Genomic DNA, 9,757 nt, shown 5'->3' with positions numbered 1-9,757 from the left:
GGGTCAGACATGTTACATTACTGATCCGGACATTGTGGAGGGTCAGACATGTTCCATTACTGATCCGGACAGTGTGGAAGGTCAGACATGTTCCATTACTGACTCGGACAGTGTGGAGGGTCGGACATGTTCCATTACCGACTCGGACAGTGTGGAGGGTCGGACATGTTCCATTCCTGATCTGGACAGTGTGGAGGGTCAGACATGTTCCATTACTGACCCGGACAGTGTGGACGGTCAGACATGTTCCATTACTGATCCGGACAGTGTGGAGGGTCAGACATGTTACATTACTGATCCGGACAGTGTGGAGGGTCGGACATGTTCATACTGAACCGCACAATGTGGAGGGTCAGACATGTTCCATTACTGACTCGGACACTGTGGAGGGTCGGACATGTTCCATTACCGACTCGGACAGTGTGGAGGGTCGGACATGTTCCATTCCTGATCTGGACAGTGTGGAGGGTCAGACATGTTCCATTACTGACCCGGACAGTGTGGACGGTCAGACATGTTCCATTACTGATCCGGACAGTGTGGAGGGTCAGACATGTTCCATTACTGACCCGGACAGTGTGGACGGTCAGACAAGTTCCATTACTGATCCGGACAGTGTGGAGGGTCAGACATGTTACATTACTGATCCGGACAGTGTGGAGGGGCGGACATGTTCCATTACTGATCAGGACAGTGTGGAGGGTCAGACATGTTACATTACTGATCCGGACAGTGTGGAGGGTCAGACATGTTCATACTGAACCGCACAATGTGGAGGGTCAGACATGTTCCATTACTGACCCGGACAGTGTGGAGTGTCAGACATGTTCCATTACTGATCCGGACAGTGTGGAAGGTCAGACATGTTCCATTACTGACCCAGACAGTGTGGAGGGTCAGACATGTTCCATTACTGACTCGGACAGTGTGGAGGGTCGGACATGTTCCATTACCGACTCGGACAGTGTGGAGGGTCGGACATGTTCCATTCCTGATCCGGACAGTGTGCAGGGTCAGACATGTTCCATTACTGATCCGGACAGTGTGGAGGGTCGGACATGTTCCATTACTGATCCGGACAGTGTGGAGGGTCGGACATGTTCCATTGCTGATCTGGACACTGTGGAGGGTCGGACATGTTCCATTACTGATCCTGACAGTGTGGAGGGTCGGACATGTTCCATTACTGACACGGACAGTGTGGACAGTCAGACATGTTCCATTACTGATCTGGACAGTGTGGAGGGTCGGACATGTTCCATTACTGACCCGGACAGTGGGGATGGTCGGACATGTTCCATTACTGATCCGGACAATGTGGAGGGTCGGACATGTTCCATTACTGAGTCGGACAGTGTGGAGGGTCGGACATGTTCCATTACTGACCCGGACAGTGGGGATGGTCAGACATGTTCCATTACTGACTCGGACAGTGTGGAGGGTCAGACATGTGCCATTACTGATCCGGACAGTGTGAAGGGTCAGACATGTTCCATTACTGACTCGGACAGTGTGGAGGGTCGGACATGTTCCATTACTGACCCGGACAGTGTGGAGGGTCGGACATGTTCCATTACTGACTCGGGCAGTGTGGAGGGTCGGACATGCTCCATTACTGATCCGGACAGTGTGAAGGGTCAGACATGTTCCATTACTGACTCGGACAGTGTGGAGGGTCGGACATGTTCCATTACTGACCCGGACAGTGTGGAGGGTCGGACATGTTCCATTACTGACTCGGGCAGTGTGGAGGGTCGGACATGTTCCATTACTGATCCGGACATTGTCGAGGGTCGGACATGTTCCATTACTGATCCGGACAGTGTGGAGGGTCAGACATTTTCCACTACGGACTCGGACAGTGTGGAGGGTCGGACATGTTCCATTACAGATCCGGACAGTGTGGAGGGTCCGACATGTTCCATTACTGACCCGGACAGTGTGGAGGGTCGGACATGTTCCATTACTGACTCGGGCAGTGTGGAGGGTCGGACATGTTCCATTACTGATCCGGACATTGTCGAGGGTCGGACATGTTCCATTACTGATCCGGACAGTGTGGAGGGTCAGACATTTTCCACTACGGACTCGGACAGTGTGGAGGGTCGGACATGTTCCATTACAGATCCGGACAGTGTGGAGGGTCGGACATGTTCCATTAGTGACCCGGAAAGTGTGGAGGGTCGGACATGTTCCATTACTGATCCGGACAGTGTGGAGGGTCGGACATGTTCGATTACTGATCCGGACAGTGTGGAGGGTCGGACATGTTCCATTACTGATCCGGACAGTGTGGAGGGTCAGACATGTTCCATTAGTGACCCGGAAAGTGTGGAGGGTCGGACATGTTCCATTAGTGACCCGGAAAGTGTGGAGGGTCGGACATGTTCCATTACTGATCCGGACAGTGTGGAGGGTCGGACATGTTCCATTAGTGACCCGGAAAGTGTGGAGGGTCGGACATGTTCCATGACTGATCCGGACAGTGTGGAGGGTCGGACATGTTCCATTACTGACTCGGACAGTGTGGAGGGTCGGACATGTTCCATTACTGATCCAGACAGTGTGGAGGGTCGGACATGTTCCATTAGTGACCCGGAAAGTGTGGAGGGTCGGACATGTTCCATGACTGACTCGGACAGTGTGGAGGGTCAGACATGTTCCATTACTGATCCGGACAGTGTGGAGGGTCGGACATGTTCCATGACTGACTCGGACAGTGTGGAGGGTCGGACATGTTCCATTACTGATCCAGACAGTGTGGAGTGGACGGACATGTTCCATTACTGATCCGGACAGTGTGGAGGGTCGGACATGTTCCATTACTGATCCGGACAGTGTGGAGGGTCGGACATGTTCCATTACTGATCCGGACAGTGTGGAGGGTCGGACATGTTCCATTACTGATCCGGACAGTGTGGAGGGTCGGACATGTTCCATTACTGATCCCGACAGTGTGGAGGGTCGGACATGTTCCATTACTGATCCGGACAGAGTGGAGGGTCAGACATGTTCCATTACTGATCCGGACAGTGTGGAGGGTCAGACATGTTCCATTAGTGACCCGGAAAGTGTGGAGGGTCGGACATGTTCCATTACTGATCCGGACAGTGTGGAGGGTCAGACATGTTCCATTAGTGACCCGGAAAGTGTGGAGGGTCGGACATGTTCCATTACTGATCCGGACAGTGTGGAGGGTCAGACATGTTCCATTAGTGACCCGGAAAGTGTGGAGGGTCGGACATGTTCCATTACTGATCCGGACAGTGTGGAGGGTCAGACATGTTCCATTAGTGACCCGGAAAGTGTGGAGGGTCGGACATGTTCCATTACTGATCCGGACAGTGTGGAGGGTCAGACATGTTCCATTACTGATCCGGACAGTGTGGAAGGTCAGACATGTTCCATTACTGACCCAGACAGTGTGGAGGGTCAGACATGTTCCATTACTGACTCGGACAGTGTGGAGGGTCGGACATGTTCCATTACCGACTCGGACAGTGTGGAGGGTCGGACATGTTCCATTACTGATCCGGACAGTGTGGAGGGTCAGACATGTTCCATTACTGATCCGGACAGTGTGGAAGGTCAGACATGTTCCATTACTGACCCAGACAGTGTGGAGGGTCAGACATGTTCCATTAGTGACCCGGAAAGTGTGGAGGGTCAGACATGTTCCATTAGTGACCCGGAAAGTGTGGAGGGTCGGACATGTTCCATTACTGATCCGGACAGTGTGGAGGGTCAGACATTTTCCATTACTGATCCGGACACTGTGTCGGGTCGGACATGTTCCATTACTGATCCGGACAGTACGGAGGGTCGGACATGTTCCATTACTGATCCGGACAGTGTGGAGGGTCGGACATATTCCATTACTGATCCGGACAGTGTGGCGGGTCAGACATGTTCCATTACTGACCCGGACAGTGTGGAGGGTCGGACATGTTCCATTCCTGATCCGGACAGTGTGGAGGGTCGGACATGTTCCATTACTGATCCGGACAGTGTGGAGGGTCAGACATTTTCCACTACGGACTCGGAAAGTGTGGAGGGTCGGACATGTTCCATTCCTGATCCGGACAGTGTGGAGGGTCCGACATGTTCCATTACTGATCCGGACAGTGTGGAGGGTCAGACATGTTACATTACTGATCCGGACAGTGTGGAGGGGCGGACATGTTCCATTACTGATCAGGACAGTGTGGAGGGTCAGACATGTTACATTACTGATCCGGACAGTGTGGAGGGTCAGACATGTTCATACTGAACCGCACAATGTGGAGGGTCAGACATGTTCCATTACTGACCCGGACAGTGTGGAGTGTCAGACATGTTCCATTACTGATCCGGACAGTGTGGAAGGTCAGACATGTTCCATTACTGACCCAGACAGTGTGGAGGGTCAGACATGTTCCATTACTGACTCGGACAGTGTGGAGGGTCGGACATGTTCCATTACCGACTCGGACAGTGTGGAGGGTCGGACATGTTCCATTCCTGATCCGGACAGTGTGCAGGGTCAGACATGTTCCATTACTGATCCGGACAGTGTGGAGGGTCGGACATGTTCCATTACTGATCCGGACAGTGTGGAGGGTCGGACATGTTCCATTGCTGATCTGGACACTGTGGAGGGTCGGACATGTTCCATTACTGATCCTGACAGTGTGGAGGGTCGGACATGTTCCATTACTGACACGGACAGTGTGGACGGTCAGACATGTTCCATTACTGATCTGGACAGTGTGGAGGGTCGGACATGTTCCATTACTGACCCGGACAGTGGGGATGGTCGGACATGTTCCATTACTGATCCGGACAATGTGGAGGGTCGGACATGTTCCATTACTGACCCGGACACTGGGGATGGTCAGACATGTTCCATTACTGATCCGGACAGTGTGGAGGGTCGGACATGTTCCATTACTGACTCGGACAGTGTGGAGGGTCGGACATGTTCCATTACTGACCCGGACAGTGGGGATGGTCAGACATGTTCCATTACTGATCCGGACAGTGTGGAGGGTCGGACATGTTCCATTACTGACTCGGACAGTGTGGAGGGTCAGACATGTGCCATTACTGATCCGGACAGTGTGAAGGGTCAGACATGTTCCATTACTGACTCGGACAGTGTGGAGGGTCGGACATGTTCCATTACTGACCCGGACAGTGTGGAGGGTCGGACATGTTCCATTACTGACTCGGGCAGTGTGGAGGGTCGGACATGCTCCATTACTGATCCGGACAGTGTGGAGGGTCAGAAATGTTCTATTACTGATCCGGACATTGTCGAGGGTCGGACATGTTCCATTACTGATCCGGACAGTGTGGAGGGTCAGACATTTTCCACTACGGACTCGGACAGTGTGGAGGGTCGGACATGTTCCATTACAGATCCGGACAGTGTGGAGGGTCCGACATGTTCCATTACTGACCCGGACAGTGTGGAGGGTCGGACATGTTCCATTAGTGACCCGGAAAGTGTGGAGGGTCGGACATGTTCCGTTACTGATCCGGACAGTGTGGAGGGTCGGACATGTTCGATTACTGATCCGGACAGTGTGGAGGGTCGGACATGTTCCATTACTGATCCGGACAGTGTGGAGGGTCAGAAATGTTCCATTAGTGACCCGGAAAGTGTGGAGGGTCGGACATGTTCCATTAGTAACCCGGAAAGTGTGGAGGGTCGGACATGTTCCATTACTGATCCAGACAGTGTGGAGGGTCGGACATGTTCCATTACTGATCCAGACAGTGTGGAGGGTCGGACATGTTCCATTACTGATCCGGACAGTGTGGAGGGTCGGACATGTTCCATTACTGATCCGGACAGTGTCGAGGGTCGGACATGTTCCATTACTGATCCGGACAGTGTGGAGGGTCAGACATGTTCCATTACTGACCCGGACAGTGTGGAGGGTCAGACATGTTCCATTACTGATCCGGACAGTGTGGAGGGTCGGACATGTTCCATTACTGATCCGGACAGTGTGGAGGGTCGGACATGTTCCATTACTGATCCTGACAGTGTGGAGGGTCGGACATGTTCCATTACTGACACGGACAGTGTGGACGGTCAGACATGTTCCATTACTGATCTGGACAGTGTGGAGGGTCGGACATGTTCCATTACTGACCCGGACAGTGGGGATGGTCGGACATGTTCCATTACTGATCCGGACAATGTGGAGGGTCGGACATGTTCCATTACTGACCCGGACACTGGGGATGGTCAGACATGTTCCATTACTGATCCGGACAGTGTGGAGGGTCGGACATGTTCCATTACTGACTCGGACAGTGTGGAGGGTCGGACATGTTCCATTACTGACCCGGACAGTGGGGATGGTCAGACATGTTCCATTACTGATCCGGACAGTGTGGAGGGTCGGACATGTTCCATTACTGACTCGGACAGTGTGGAGGGTCAGACATGTGCCATTACTGATCCGGACAGTGTGAAGGGTCAGACATGTTCCATTACTGACTCGGACAGTGTGGAGGGTCGGACATGTTCCATTACTGACCCGGACAGTGTGGAGGGTCGGACATGTTCCATTACTGACTCGGGCAGTGTGGAGGGTCGGACATGCTCCATTACTGATCCGGACAGTGTGGAGGGTCAGAAATGTTCTATTACTGATCCGGACATTGTCGAGGGTCGGACATGTTCCATTACTGATCCGGACAGTGTGGAGGGTCAGACATTTTCCACTACGGACTCGGACAGTGTGGAGGGTCGGACATGTTCCATTACAGATCCGGACAGTGTGGAGGGTCCGACATGTTCCATTACTGACCCGGACAGTGTGGAGGGTCGGACATGTTCCATTAGTGACCCGGAAAGTGTGGAGGGTCGGACATGTTCCGTTACTGATCCGGACAGTGTGGAGGGTCGGACATGTTCGATTACTGATCCGGACAGTGTGGAGGGTCGGACATGTTCCATTACTGATCCGGACAGTGTGGAGGGTCAGACATGTTCCATTAGTGACCCGGAAAGTGTGGAGGGTCGGACATGTTCCATTAGTGACCCGGAAAGTGTGGAGGGTCGGACATGTTCCATTACTGATCCAGACAGTGTGGAGGGTCGGACATGTTCCATTACTGATCCAGACAGTGTGGAGGGTCGGACATGTTCCATTACTGATCCGGACAGTGTGGAGGGTCGGACATGTTCCATTACTGATCCGGACAGTGTGGAGGGTCGGACATGTTCCATTACTGATCCGGACAGTGTGGAGGGTCAGACATGTTCCATTACTGACCCGGACAGTGTGGAGGGTCAGACATGTTCCATTACTGATCCGGACAGTGTGGAGGGTCGGACATGTTCCATTACTGATCCGGACAGTGTGGAGGGTCGGACATGTTCCATTACTGATCCGGACAGTGTGGAGGGTCGGACATGTTCCATTACTGATCCGGACAGTGTGGAGGGTCAGACATGTTCCATTACTGACCCGGAAAGTGTGGAGGGTCAGACATGTTCCATTACTGATCCGGACAGAGTGGATGGTCAGACATGTTCCAATAGTGACCCGGAAAGTGTGGAGGGTCGGACATGTTCCATTACTGATCCGGACAGTGTGGAGGGTCCGACATGTTCCATTACTGATCCCGACAGTGTGGAGGGTCGGACATGTTCCATTACTGATCCGGACAGAGTGGATGGTCAGACATGTTCCAATAGTGACCCGGAAAGTGTGGAGGGTCGGACATGTTCCATTACTGATCCGGACAGTGTGGATGGTCAGACATGTTCCATTACTGATCCGGACAGTGTGGAGGGTCGGACATGTTCCATTACTGATCCGGACAGTGTGGATGGTCAGACATGTTCCATTACTGATCCGGACAGTGTGGAGGGTCCGACATGTTCCATTACTGATCCCGACAGTGTGGAGGGTCGGACATGTTCCATTACTGATCCGGACAGAGTGGATGGTCAGACATGTTCCAATAGTGACCCGGAAATTGTGGAGGGTCCGACATGTTCCATTACTGACCCGGACAGTTTGGAGGGTCAGACATGTTCCATTACTGATCCGGACAGTGTGGAGGGTCGGACATGTTCCATTACTGATCCGGACAGTGTGGAGGGTCGGACATGTTCCATTAGTGACCCGGAAAGTGTGGAGGGTCGGACATGTTCCATTACTGATCCGGACAGTGTGGAGGGTCGGACATGTTCCATTACTGACTCGGACAGTGTGGAGGGTCGGACATGTTCCATTACTGATCCGGACAGTGTGGAGGGTCGGACATGTACCATTACTGACCCGGAAAGTGTGGAGAGTCGGACATGTTCCATTAGTGACCCGGACAGTGTGGAGGGTCAGACATGTTCCATTACTGATCCGGACAGTGTGGAGGGTCGGACATGTTCCATTACTGATCCGGACAGTGTGGAGGGTCGGACATGTTCCATTACTGATCCGGACAGTGTGGAGGGTCGGACATGTTCCATTACTGATCCCGACAGTGTGGAGGGTCGGACATGTTCCATTCGTGACCCGGAAAGTGTGGAGGGTCGGACATGTTCCATTACTGATCCGGACATTGTGGAGGGTCGGACATGTTCCATTACTGATCCGGACAGTGTGGAGGGTCGGACATGTTCCATTACTGATCCGGACAGTGTGGAGGGTCGGACATGTTCCATTACCGACTCGGACAGTGTGGAGGGTCGGACATGTTCCATTACTGATCCGGACAGTGTGGAGGGTCGGACATGTTCCATTACTGATCCGGACATTGTGGAGGGTCGGACATGTTCCATTACTGATCCGGACAGTGTGGATGGTCAGACATGTTCCATTAGTGACCCGGAAAGTGTGGAGGGTCGGACATGTTCCATTACTGATCCGGACAGTGTGGAGGGTCGGACATGTTCCATTACTGATCCGGACAGTACGGAGGGTCGGACATGTTCCATTACTGATCCGGACAGTGTGGAGGGTCGGACATATTCCATTACTGATCCGGACAGTGCGGACGGTCGGAAATGTTCCATTTCTGATCCGGACAGTGTGGAGGGTCTGACATGTTCCATTACTGACCCGGACAGTGTGGAGGGTCGGACATGTTCCATTACTGATCCGGACAGTGTGGAGGGTCGGACATGTTCCATTACTGATCCGGACAGTGTGGAGGGTCGGACATGTTCCATTACTGACCCGGACAGTGTGGAGGGTCGGACATGTTCCATTACGGACTCAGACAGTGTGGAGGGTCGGACATGTTCCATTACTGATCCGGACACGGTGGAGGGTCGGACATGTTCCATTACTGACCCGGACAGTGTGGAGGGTCGGACATGTCCCATTACTGACCCGGACAGTGTGGAGGGTCGGACTTGTTCCATTACTGATCCGGACAGTGTGGAGGGTCGGCGATGTTCCATTACTGACCCGGACAGTGTGGAGGGTCGGACATGTTCCATTACTGACCCGGACAGTGTGGAGGGTCGGACATGTTCCATTACTGATCCGGACAGTGTGGAGGGTCAGACATGTTCCATTACTGATCCAGACAGTGTGGAGGGTCGGACATGTTGCATTACTGAACCGGACAGTGTGGAGGGTCGGACATGTTCCATTACTGACCCGGACAGTGTGGAGGGTCTGACATGTTCCATTACTGAACCTGACAGTGTGGAGGGTCGGACATGTTCCATTACTGATCCGGACAGTGTGGAGAGTCAGACATGTTCCATTACTGACCCGGACAGTGTGGAGGGTCGGACATG

This window comes from Heterodontus francisci, chromosome 25 (assembly GCF_036365525.1).
Source record: "Heterodontus francisci isolate sHetFra1 chromosome 25, sHetFra1.hap1, whole genome shotgun sequence".
Taxonomy (NCBI): domain Eukaryota; kingdom Metazoa; phylum Chordata; class Chondrichthyes; order Heterodontiformes; family Heterodontidae; genus Heterodontus; species Heterodontus francisci.
This window is presented reverse-complemented; position numbering follows the sequence as displayed.